The following is a 13,707-nucleotide window of genomic DNA, read 5'->3' as shown; positions in this document are numbered from 1 at the left end:
CCGGTGATTCTGGTTGACTAGTAAAACGTTGTGGGTAATTATGCCTTTGGGTGATAGTGTAAAACTGGCTATCGGCTCAGCCCCCATTAACAATGGAAATAAAAATAGGGAGAGATGTGAAATGGGCTGCCGACTTATTATCACCCATTTAACACTATCACCCAAAGATCTACCCCATGACTATTTAGTGGCATGTTTGTTCATATACATGTATAATATTTTTACAGTGTATAGTGTAGTGCGATGACTGCGTTCAGAGTTATCTTCAATTGTTACAAGCTGTACAGTGTGACCAGGTTTCACACTACTCGATTTAATTTTCAGTTTGCCTACATAATAACAATGACTGCACTTTAATATAATTCATTGTGTGAAGTGTTTTGAGAAGTTTGAGAGACATGTTAAGATACTGATGTAAGCCCCCAAAGTGTGGACTGAGTGATATACAAAGTCGACAACACTGGCTTGTTTTAAGAAAGACAGACCCAATAATTGAAGTAAAAACGGTTTATTCAGGCCTGGGGAGCTATGGCTCTTGCGTCCCAACACAAGGCTCCAACTCCACCGAATCTCTTGAGGTTTACACAGTTATACACATATTCCGAGACCTCCTACTCCAGAGGTCCAATCGATTTAAAAGTCGATACATTAATCACTAACTAGGTGTGCCTAACTTCTACAAGGTAACCAATAACCTAAGTTTCACTTTTCACTGTATGGGCCTGTGGCCCCTCTGATTTCTTGGAAATGAGTCATCAGGACATGTGATTTCTGAGAAACGAGACCCTCTCTTGACCACTACTAAGTTTCGTTTTTCCAGAAAAGGGTTATGTCATTGTCTCTTTTTGTAAGTTTCATCTCTCTAAACTGGTATGGTCATTTCTGCAATTAAACATACGAGTAATTAGTACATTTCATCTTTAAACATTTTGCTGCGCAATTGCGTTCTACTAAACGTGCCCTGTTACGCTCATTTTTAAATCTTACTTCAGTCCCTCCTTTTGACCTTTTGGACAATTGTTCCAAAACAGGTCAACATGCATGTCCACTGCCTGGTGTCTGCCAGAGCGTGCACTCCCTGGCCTTCTACCAGTCTAGGTTATACATGTATATATCCTATCAATTTGGAGGCCGACTTCCCCCCTCTGTGGTATGGTGGTCTTTCCTCTACGGTGGGCTTTCCTTTAGGGTGGTCTTTCCTTTATGCACTCCTTCTGGTGTAACCATTCCCGGGGCCCCTTAGACCCTGCACTAATGGTTGAGGCTTTTCTGCTCAAGCCTGTCCCTCATTCCCACGTGGGGTGTGTGACGTGCCAATTCGAGACTGTCATCACACACCGATCCTCATTCACCACCCTCCTTCTGCCACCCCCCTTCTGCCACCTCCATCGTACGGTTGGCCGGCCTGGTCTTTAATTACCATGCCCAATTAATCCCATATAATTTCAGGGCTTCCCATCACGTCTTACACCATTTGCCTTGGAGAGGCGGGGGAGTTGTCCATTCTTAACATCGCTTCCTGCCCCTCTTCAGGCTCTACTTCCTTCACCGCACCACTTTCGGCCTTACTCATTCTGGCACAAAGGCACTGGAGAAATAAAAATACACAATATATCAGAATAACAATCAAGAGGAATATCATTATGCCTTGTACCACCGAGGCGCCCACAGTCCCCGACCATCCTGGTCCCCAATTATCAAAATATGAGGAAGTGGGTGAGTTTCCTCTAATGTTGTACTAATGTCTTTTTGTTGTTTCTTTAAGCCTTCTTCTATTTTATGATAGTACTTTAAAATTTCCTTCGTTTCCTGCCGTAACTTCTGCCAAGCTTCCTCTAACTTAGGAATTGCCTTGGGCTCTGGTATGACATAAGTTTCAACCCTTTTTAGTAAGTCCCATATTATCAAATGACCAGGTTTTCCTATCTGTGTAGGTATCTTTAGACCAAAACAACGGTTTGGTTGGGGAATGGTATAAGCCATATCTTGATATTCATATTTCTGTTCAATTGTGGTGACACAACAGGTCCCATTGTTCCTTGATGCTACCCAGGTCCAGTGTATCTCCTTGGGTGAACCTCGAGGGTGCAATTGGTAATTTTCATAAATCCGTACTCGGATGTGTCTCCCTCGGTGGGGGGGTGTGTGCACACCCATGTCCTTCCCTTGTGGTGGCACCCGTCCACTACCACCCCCCTTTAGGTTTCATTCTTCTGTTTATTATCTTCATCCCTTTCCCAAAGCACCTTGATAGGGACATCATGATATTTAACCCACTTTCCCTTTGTACTTCTCCTATATTAATCACATCGTATCGGGGTTGTCCCCCTTCTGGGAATTGTGGGATGGCCAGTACAAAGCCAATCATCTTAGTCCATGGGGTCAGACAATCACCTGCCCGGTGTACTTGTCCCATTTTACATTCCTTACATAGGCTGTTATTTGTGTCAATCCAAGGTTCCAGATCCTTATTAGTAATCCAATCAGGGATCTGTTCATTATTTATTTGCCTCATGTTATGCTGAGCATTCGACAATAGCCATGAGCCCTACGTGGCACATATTAGTTCCTTATCGGTTTGGCGAGAAGCATTATTAAGTCTATCAATAATTGTATTGATTGTTTCTGCATGGGGGGCTACTATCTCTTCCACCCCCGACAATTGCATTATTGTTTGGTTTCCCTGCCAGTGTCAATTGCTGGCTATTTCCAGTAGCTTGTTTTAGTAACTTCTCTATTTTTGCTTGTAATTCTTCTACTCCTTCGTTTACTCCTTCTATGTCCAAGCTATTAACTGTTGCTAACCCGGCCGCATACCCTGCTCCGGTCGTTTCCAATACTCCCGTTTCTTACATCTTTGTAAGATAGATTTTTTTCTCCTGTGGATCCTCTAATTGTTTTACCCACAGGGAGTTCCAGGTTTGTTTTGTATCTCAAAAGTACTCATATTAATGGCAAGCTTAGTAATTCTATGTGCTACACTAGAATACACCTCATCCTGTGTTCTCCTTATTACTAATCCTCCTCGATAATGGCAATACTTATATTTATCCCTAGAATCAAGGCGAGGACGCTCCATCTCATTCCGGACATCCAATGTTCCTGTAATTACAAAAAGGGGGCTGGTCGTCACCAGCCAGTTAGAATTATTCTGCTCTTATACATTTTATCAGTTCAAAATGCTGTACATCTGGTTCATTTCTTGTTCTGTGGCTCTGTCCCCAGACATACCTGAAGATGCAAACTATGGCATATAACATTATCATCATACACAGCCTATTATCATCATACACAGCCCTATCATTGATATATGTAGTAACTCCCCTTCCCATTCTTTATATCTTCTAGTATACTCCTCACTCTGTCAAAAAGGGCACCATCTCTGGTTTACTCATTGTCTTTCTTACATATTTTTAACTGGGTCCAGTGTTTCCACCTTCCTTTACCCGTTCCAGACCCATCTACATGAGCACGTGTCATTATTCATTAATACTTCATAAGGTCCTGACCATCTGGGTGCTAGCCCTGGTTTGGCTGGTATTATTTCTGCTATCACTTTGCTATCTATTGCTAAGACCTCCTTCTGGTCGTCCCGTGTATCCTGTTCTCGATCCCGTATAATCTGTTGGTCTTTGGCCTCATGTCTCTAACTATCTGTCCAGATTTATCTTTGGGTAACAGGACAGCCTCCCCAGCAGTCTCCCGGCCGTTTGAGACGGTGCTGCAATTAGTTTATAAGATAACTTCCATTTATCAAATCCTAATTTTCCTTCTATCACTGTGGGGAAATATCAGCTTAACATTAAGAAACTTAAATTTAATAATGTCCAATATCTTTAGATTCTATTCAGTAATACTGAAGTTGTTGCTTGGTGAACTCAAACAGCTGTCAGTGGAAAGGGTTAACTCCTTCGCAGGCTTTTGAAGGTGGAGCTAAACATTATTGCGTCACTCCACGCAACCCAAAAAACATCCCTGACTGAAAGACAGTTGTGGTTTCACACTTTGATTCAACATGAACATTTGGGCTTCATTGGTCAGATTCCCTCTCTCAGTTGATCGTTTAGCTGCCCATCCTCTTGTGTGCTTTAATTTATTATTACGGACTCTTTGGGTAGGAGAGAGGTTCCTACTAATTCTTTGATTATATTTTTGTCTCTTATGGGTCTTCTCCTGGTGTCATATATCCCTGCCTACTCCCGCTATCATGTAATCAGACACCACCCCAAAGGCATTCCGACTATCTATATAGGTTTACACTTTTTCCTTTGGCTACCCCCCTTTGATCAAATCCTGTATAGGCTGGGCCATTTCTACTTTGTTTCCCGGGCCTGCCTGTTTGTTTGACTTATAATCTGGGGGCCAGTACACTTCATTCGCTTTAGGGTCGACTAAAGCTCCTACTTCTCGCAGTATATCTATCCCTAGGATTGTTCCTTCGGTGTTCTCGCATACCCACAACTGTGTAGGTATTATTATTATAGCCAATTTCTAGTAAGACTGTTTCGCTCTTATAAGCCCGGATTCTTCGTCCACCGATTCCTGCTATACTAACTGAAAGTTTCGTTCGGGGTAAGGGTAAGTCTGTCAATGAGATTGTGGCTCCTGTGTCTATTAACATTTTGCACTGTCGGCCCCCTACCAATGCATCAACAAACATCCTCGGATCCCCCTCCCCTCTCTGGCGCGGTCCCTTCCTGCTGCCATCCCTAGAAGCTTGCGAGCAATCAAAGCACGCAGCCAGTCCTAATGCCCCTCCCATCTGTTTTTGGGCATTTGTCTCTTCCCTTGTGTCACTATGTAACCTAGGTAGACTACTTCATCCTTCCCTACCTATACCTTTCTAAGGTTTAACTCTAGTCCCGCCTTCTATAAGGCTTCCAGTACCATAGTCAATTAAATATTGTAGAGGGACCTGCCACTATCAGATATTCTTGCGGAGTGGAGTTATCTTATTCAATTTGGACTACACCAATTTACATCAACCAGAATTTCACTCTGGCCACAATGAAAGTCTGGTTTTAATAGGTTAATTTACCTCATAACTCCAAGGTTAGATCTTAGACTGAAACTTAATCTTTCATTAAACAAACTTTTTGTTGCTCTTCTCAGTTTTTACACTTCAGCTTAACTCAAATTGTAATAGGTTTTTTTTTTCATTCTGAGGGCACAATCTTATTTGCACATTCTTAAACTTCCAAAATCCCCGACAAGACAAAGGGGTTAAATGCTTTTACTTTAACACAGAGAAGTGGGTGGAGCTACAACACACAGCAGACATTTCTTTTTCTTAACGGACAGATTTTCAGACAAAGGAATATTGAATCCTCTTAAACATTCCTAATCAGGAAAACATCCACACTCACACATTTTTATACAAACTTTAATTTCAGCATATGTCTAAGGTTCCTTTCACTCAGCAAATCTCGTGTTTTACTTGTCTTGGTACAGATGCTAATAACTTCCATGTTGGTAAAGCTTTAAGTTTATCTTTTCCTTCCTTTTTAAATCTGACTCAACAGCTTTCCCTAGTTTCCAAATCCCTGTTTGTTTGTTTTTTTTTTGCTGGGGTTTCAAATTGGTTCGCCTGCAAATTAGATCTTTTTCCTACTTTATCTCTCCCTTCTGTTTCAATTCCTTACATTATCTGTTGCCTCTTTATCTTTAGCTCCTCCCCACCAAGCCTTTGGCTCTCTGCACTGTTTCTTTTTATTTTCCAGGAGTCGGGTTATAGAATCCAGGTCCCTTGCGGATTCTTCTTCCACCCTCTTAGTCATAACTAACTGCTATGTTTCACGCGTAATTCACGATGTTGAGGAATTAGGTTTGTACGCTACGTTGTTCGCCCCTATAGCGTCACCTTCATTAGTTTCTTGCTTTCTATTAGTCACTTCGTTTCGTTAGACACACACCAACCCTTTAGTCCCGAGGTTTTGGTACTGTGGGGTCTGTAGCTCCCGGCGTCCTACTTGATCCTGGCCGTCACGTGGGACTACTGTCCTCTTAATTCAGGCTCAGGCTAGGTGCTGGGGACAGACCTCACCCTTGTCCGTTCTAACCTCTTTATGACCGTAGGGTTTTATCTCATTCACTCACCACGGTGCACCCATTCATTCAATTGTTGAGATTTCGCCGTCTCACGGATAAAGAGGATTTCCCGCCTCCCCGGGGTAGGGGTCTTTCCGCCCCTGTCGGTTTGCCGCCACACGGCTAAATGAGGATTTCCCGCCTCCCGGGATAGGGGTCTTTCCGCCCCTGTCGGTTTGCCGCTATACGGCTTAGGGAACACCTTATCCCTATCTTTTTAACCGCCTTCAATTAAGGGTGTCTTTCTCCTTATAGTTCTTTTTATACGTCGATTCTGACTCAATGTCTCGCCAGCGATTAACCCCTAATTTTACAGGTGGTAATTAAAACATACTCACCCGTCTTAGGTTAACGCTGTCCGAGAGTCTGGTTCAGAACGCACATCCCATCCTCGTCGCCAATTGATGTAAGCCCCCAAAGTGTGGACTGAGTGATATACAAAGTCGACAACACTGGCTTGTTGTAAGAAAGACAGACCCAATAATTGAGGTAAAAATGGTTTATTCAGGCCTGGGGAGCTGTGGCTCTTGCGTCCCAACACAAGGCTCCAACTCCACCGAATCTCTTGAGGTTTACACAGTTATACACATATTCCGAGACCTCCTACTTCAGAGGTCCAATCGATTTAAAAGTCTATACATTAATCACTAACTAGGTGTGCCTAACTTCTACAAGGTAACCAATAACATAAGTTTCACTTTTCACTGCAGGGGCCTGTGGACCCTCTGATTTCTTGGAAATGAGTCATCAGGACATGTGATTTCTGAGAAACGAGACCCTCTCTTGACCACTACTAAGTTTCGTTTTTCCAGAAAAGGGTTATGTCATTGTCTCTTTTTGTAAGTTTCATCTCTCTAAACTGGTATGGTCATTTCTGCAATTAAACATACGAGTAATTAGTACATTTCATCTTTAAACATTTTGCTGCGCAATTGCGTTCTACTAAACGTGCCCTGTTACGCTCATTTTTAAATCTTACTTCAGATACTGTTTAAATACGAGTCATTTCTTCCTTTTAAAAATAAACTATAAAAAACAGCCATCGTAAGACAAAAAAATAATGAAATGAAAGATCTGGACATATAAAGATGTAACTGAAGTCACAAAAAATGTATTTTCATAAAGGTCCACATAATAAGACCTGACCGTTACTCCCAATCCATCAACTCTGAACTTAATTGTTCATAATGCTGTTCATTCCACTAATTGCTTAAATGTAGCATCACTCTGGAACTATGTTGCAATTTCTTTCTCTCTTATATACACTACCTTTAACACATACAGGAGGTGCTTCTTCTAGGGTTTGAGATAACGTGGCCAATTTTCCTGGAGCAGCGCAGCCGAAGTGCACTGGACTTCATGCCACCTGCCATTAACTTAGCTTGGGGACACTCCTAGCGCAGGCCTGAATGCTTGCAGGGCCTAGCGCTGGAAAACTGGACAGGATTAAGGAGAACAGCTGCAGGCCTGAGAGTTGGTATTCTAACTTGAGGGATCCTCTTCGGCTTGCAGCCTCCCCCCTCCAAATTCTCCAGCCTGAGGGAGATCCCAGTACACGCCCTCAACTAGCTTCTTGGGGTGCCCCATGGAAACAGCAACAGGAGAAAGAGGTGGAAATACCCCCTCCTATCACACTAATCTAGCTCCACCTCCCCTCCTCCTCAAGGCACCATAAAGGGGACAGAGACCGTGCATTATGGGTCTGCACCCCTTTTTTCCCCCAGATGTTTGTGCCGGGGAATGGATGTTGCCCAAGGGCAAAGGTCATAAAAATCAGCCTTTTATAAGTCTATGGCCTAGAAATTGGGTATAGCCTCACTTGAGGCGTTAGAACTGGCGGAGCGCTAAGTTTATAGCCAGACAAAACTTATCGCTGCCTGGCGAGATATTGGGTTGCATCGCCCCCAAAGTGGATTGAGGCGCTAATTCAGCTGTTGCACGGTGCTCTTAAGGCGCAAAAGTTCAGGCGCTACTCAATATCGACGCGGACGGGCGCAGCGCAGGTGATCTCAATTACGGGAAACCACGAGACCTCCAGGCGCTGGCCGGCTCTTAAAGGGGTGGGCCAGTCAGCTTGAGCTTCAACACCCTGTAGGCCTCGGATTCGGCGCTCGCCCTTGTCTGGCGGTACAAAGTTGTTCAGCATGGAGAAGGTTAGACAGAGAGCAGAGCGCTTCAGCACTGAGGCTCTGGACCACTTGGTGGCTGCAGTTGAACGCCGTCGAGAGATCCTGTATCCGGATAATGGCAAGAGGCCGAATCAGAAGGCTTACCGACGATCTTGGAGGGTGGTTGCTGTCAGGGTCAACTCTAGCAGCATGGCGACCAGGACCCCTGTTCAGTGCAGGAAGAAATTCAACAACCTCACACGGATCGTTAGGGTGAGTGATGGTTTGGCAATCTTCTGATTCCCTCCATCTGCAGCTGACTTCGGGCACCCTGCTGCAATGATGCCCCAATGGCCATCTGTCAGCATGCACCCATGGCCCTTTCTGGGCGCACACATGGACAGATGTCTCAAGGCCTCATGTAAGGGCTCTTGCACCATGGGGGGCATGCGATGATCTCTCAAGGCCTCATGTAAGGGCTCTTGCACCATGGTGGGCATGCGATGATCTCTCAAGGCATCATGTTACAGAACTTCCCCTCTCCCCTGCAGTCCAAGCTGGCGATGATCCGGAAGGAGCAGCGTCGAACCGGTGGCGGACCTCCACAAGTGGTCACTCTGACGGATCTGGAGGAGAGAGTGCACCAGATACTTGGAGGACGTCTGTCTGGTCCTGTGACCACTGCATCTGCCGACCCTATTACCGACAGCGAGGGTAAGACTCTCACCTTTTTCACCTGTTGCCTTCCACTTGGTCCCCCCGCCAGCATGCATCCTCAGTGTGCAGCCATGTCAGAGCCTTGCCGCAATCTGGCATGCCTTTCAGCAAAGCTGTCCTTTTGCTAAAGCCACTCTTCCACCTCCCACTTTCAGATGAAGTAGCACCAACTCGGGCTCAACGCGCTGAAGCTGCCAGTGCCACCGGAGGCGAGGACCAGGAGGAATCCGGACCAGCCGTTGCAGAATCTGGGGAGCTGACACATCTACAGACTGGGGATAGTAGTCCCCTGGAGGGAAGGGGGGGGTGCTCTGAGGATGAACCAGTTGCCGGACCAAGCGGCATGCAGCAACGCACGGGGGATAGGCAAGTTCGGCCACCGTCTCCCCGGAGGGCAAGGCAGGTCGTTATGACTGCTGCACAGAGTGCAGATGAGGTCCGTCGCCTGGCTGAGATGAGCAAACAGGCCCGGGTCAGACACACTGAGCTGATGGCTGCAGTGGAGAAGATGCCTGAGTCAATAGATTCATTGGCTAAGAGTATGTTGGACTTCGGGGCAACAATGGAGAGGACTCTGCAGGTCTTCGGGGCAACAATGGACAGGTCTATCCAGGGCTTCGGGGCAACAATGGACAGGACTATCCAGGGCTTCGGCCCAACAATGGAGAGGACTGTTCACGGCTTTGAGTCGGCTATGGAAAGGACTGTTCAGGGCTTCGAACAATCCCTGGAAAGGTCTGTGCAGGGCTTGTCCGAGGCAGTGGAGCGGTCGGCACCTGGCTTGTCCGAAGCAATGGGAAGAACTGTCCAGGCCTTCTCCGAAGCACTGGCACCTGGCACACAGGTCCTCACTGTTGCCATGCAGTCACTTGCTGGGCTCCTCCACAGCCAGATTGATGCAACACGATCTCTCACTGTAGCCACCCTCTCTGCATCAGTTAGGATCACCCCAGGCCCTTCCAGTCCCATACAAGGCCAGCAATCAGTGAAGCATGCGATTGTGGCGGATGAGCCGAGCCGCTCCCCTCAGATAGCCAGTGTGTCGTCCGACCATGGTGCAGGTGTCCTCTCTCGGCAGGGGACCACTGCACATGCCAGCGCTGGGACGCCTGCATTGCAGCTGCCACCACCTGCAGGCCACACTGCTTCCAGCCATGGTCACATCAAGCATCCTGCATCCGCACCCTCCAAGCCCAGAGGTCGGCCAGGCCGTCCCTCGGGCTTCTGCGCTTCCAAACAGTCGGCAGGCGTCCCCCAGCCTTGAGGCCGCCACTGGGGTCCAATTACGTAGAAGCAGCAGGGAGGGAAGGGGCCAGGCGCGAAAGAGAAGTCGTTCTCCCTCAAGGGGCCAGTTGTAGAGGGAGGTGCTGAGACGTTTGTTTGTCCAAATTCAAGGACACCCTCACCTGTTGTTATATTTGCAGAAGGTTTGTTGAGTTTTGCGGCTTTGCCGAACAGTTCACAGTTACTTTGAAAGTTATGGTTTCTGTTGACATTACGTTGTTTAGCTGTAATGAAAGACTTTTGTGCCAATAAACAGAAGTTTCAATGTGGCATGGTGCATGTGACTAGTTTCAGTGATGCTGGCATTCAGAGGCCCTCAAACATCCAAAGTGCGCATGAGTTAAGACTCTCATCATTCCGCCACAGGGGTCTCGACACGAGTCCAGATGAGCCTCTGACGTATGGCCCTTCCACTTTCAGCAGCCCTTCCATCTTCCTCCTCCTCCTCCTCCGCCTCATACTCCTCCTCCTCCGCCTGCTCTTCCTCCTCCTCCTCCGCCTGCTCTTCCTCCTCCTCCTCATACTCCTCCTCCTCCTCCGCCTGCTCTGCTGGTCGTTGAGGGACAGCTGGAATTGGCTGGGTGCGTCGATTCGCCAAGTTGTGGAGCATGCAGCAGACGACGACAATGTGTGGCACTTGCTGCGGTGAGTACTGCAGGGATCCCCCCGAATGTTCCAGACATTGGAAACGCTTTTTGACAACACCAATAGTGTGCTGTTTACTGTGCCTGGTCGCCTGATGGCTGCTGCTGATCAGCTCTTCTGCTGGGGTGTCGGCCACACGGAGTGTTGTCATCAGCCATGGCCAGAGAGGATAGCCCTTTTCCCCAGTAAGCCAGCCTCGTCTTCGAGGCAGCCCCTCAAAAAGGTGACAAACTGAGGTCAACCGCAGGATAAAGGCATCGTGGCTGCACCCTGGGAAATGCGCGGTGACTGCCATGATGATTTAGCGGTGGTCACAGACCAGCTGCATGTTGAGGGAGTGCAACCCCTTGCGGTTGCGGAAGTCCTAAGGATGATGGCATGGCGCCCTCAAAGCCACGTGTGTGCTGTCAGTCGACCCCTGCACCATGGGGAAGTCCGCAATAGAAGCGATACCCTGCGCGCCCTCCGCCTGCTTGTGCAGGGTCCGAAGGAAGGTCATGATTTGATGCCTTCGCCTATAAAGGGCTTCTGTAACTTGCCGGATGCAACAGTGGACTGCAACCTGAGCGACAGTCGCAATGTCCCCAATGGCTGACTGAAAGGATCCGTTGGCATAAAAATGGAGGCCATCAGTCAGTTTAGCCATCACGGACAGAGAGGTTCTGCAGCGTTCACGCGGCTGCAGATCCTGACCAAACAGGTGGCACAGATCAGTAACAATGTCCCTGCAGAATCGGAGCCTTCCCAAACACTGCTCCTCCGACATGTCAAGGCTTGTCACCTGCTGCCTAAAGACCCTCGCAGCTTCCCGTCGGATTGGCCGACCTCCATTGCCCCTCCTCCTTCTGGCCAATCCCGGCCCCCTCTCCCGCCGTCTCTCTGCCCCTTCACAGTGTTGGCCGATGATGCCATCGCCCTCCAAACAAACTCTCATTCCGATGCCAATTGGTCAAAAGGCTTTTAGGTGTAGTGCTGCAAGTGCTTCGGACAGGTTTGAAGGATCCAAGTACTGTAAAGCTACATTCCCAGAACTCCGCTCCACATTAGCTCGCCAACTCTCTCTAACAACGATCGCTATGAGCAGGCCAAGTGGCAGAAGATTCTGCACTAAAGCTGTCCCCTTTAAATAGCGCCCCCCTACTCCGAGAAGGGCCTGTTAGCCCTCCTTCGAACTGTCACTAATAGCGCTGGGCGCTAAGGCTCCGGGTGCCACCCAATATGCGCTCAGGCGATCCTAGAAGGCGTTGCACACTGAAATGACCTCATGAACTGCTTGCGCTCGCGGGCGCGTGCAAACACTTAGCGCAGGCGCTAAATGTATGGTCAATATCTGAGTTGTCGCTATCTTCATAGCGTCCGCCCCAACATAGGGCTTCGCCCCAATTCGAGGTCTCTTTAGGCGCTCAGCGCCGGCGCTACCAACCCAATTTCTAGGCCTATAAGTGGAAAGCTTAACTGTTTCATCAGCCTCAAGCCTAAGATGTTTTGTGTCTTTAAAACAGAAGCTATTGTTATCCAACATTTTATATATATTAGTTGAGATATTTAAATGAATACCTGCTGCATGGTGGCGGGGGGGGGGTAGCCATTTTGTGTGGATACTTAATATGGAGCAAATTTTGCATGGGATTTTTTTGTTGCCAAGTTTACATTAGCTTTTAGTGCAGTGTATACTAAGAGATTTTACATCAATATGTAGTCCATTAGAGCTTGCCTAGCCACTGGAATTTTGCAATATAAGTGCAGTTTTGGCGAGAATGGTTGATTTTCATCGCTCCACCGTTGGTGGCCTTAACTTCAGCTCCCTAGGCCCTAAACTCTGGAATTCCCTCCTTAAACCTTTCTGCCACTTTACCTCTCCTCCTTTAGGATGTTCCTTAAAACCTACTACTTTGACCAAGCTTTTGGTCACCTGTCCTAATATTTCCTTATGTGGCGCGGTGTCAAATTTTATTTGATAACGCTCCTGTGAAGCACCATGGGATGTTTTACTATGTTAAAGATACTGGTCCTGCGTGCGGCGGCCTCCGATCTGGAAAAAATCTATGGACTTGCATGAGGGCTCCCGAGGTGCGTATACTTCTGTTGCTGGGCCTCTCCAAACTCAATGCACAGGGCCCACGTATCCCAGAGGCGCATGTGGTTCACAAGCGTCCCTGGGACCACGTGGGCCATGGGGAGCCAATAGGAGAAGGGAATCTCCCTTCATATATTTGATAGGTCTATGTCAAATGTATGAATGGAGAACACCCCAAAAACAGTAAAACATTAAATAAATTTTTTTTAAACCATCACATTTTTTTAATGAGTTGAAATTACAATAAATTAAATATTTTAAACAAATTAAATTTTTTGAAAAAAATAAAGTTTTTTATGGGGCTAAAAATAAACTTTAAAAAGTATTTTAAAATTAAAAATGAGTCAAAAAATTAAAAAAAAAAATTTTTTTTACTTTTTTCCACTCTAATGCTGGTAAAAGCAGGCCTTGCACCTGCTTTTACCAGGCGTAAGATTTCTAAGGGTTTTCTGCGGGCGGAGGTTCTCCAGAAAGCGGAACTATCCACCCGCAGAGACCCTTCTCCAGGGCAGGGTCAAGTGCATTCTTGACAGATCGGAAATACCAGTTTTCGCATGCCTAAAACCGGCATTTCCGATGCCCCTATGGGTGTGTAAACAGCCCATTATATAAATGCAAGTTCTTGTGGTGGGAACAGAAAATGTGAATAAATTTAAATTTTAGGAAGATGGAGGCAACTAAAAAGGAGAGTCAGAACAGAATGACGAAAATTCTAAAGGGCTTAAAAGGACCCTGTGGTATCTTGAGCTGGCCATAGATGGAGACAGACACAGGTTAACTCCGTAACAT

The sequence above is a fragment of the Somniosus microcephalus genome, chromosome 7 (assembly GCF_052327205.1).
Source record: "Somniosus microcephalus isolate GS21.2 chromosome 7, FLI_Smic_1.0, whole genome shotgun sequence".
NCBI lineage: Eukaryota > Metazoa > Chordata > Chondrichthyes > Squaliformes > Somniosidae > Somniosus > Somniosus microcephalus.
This window is presented reverse-complemented; position numbering follows the sequence as displayed.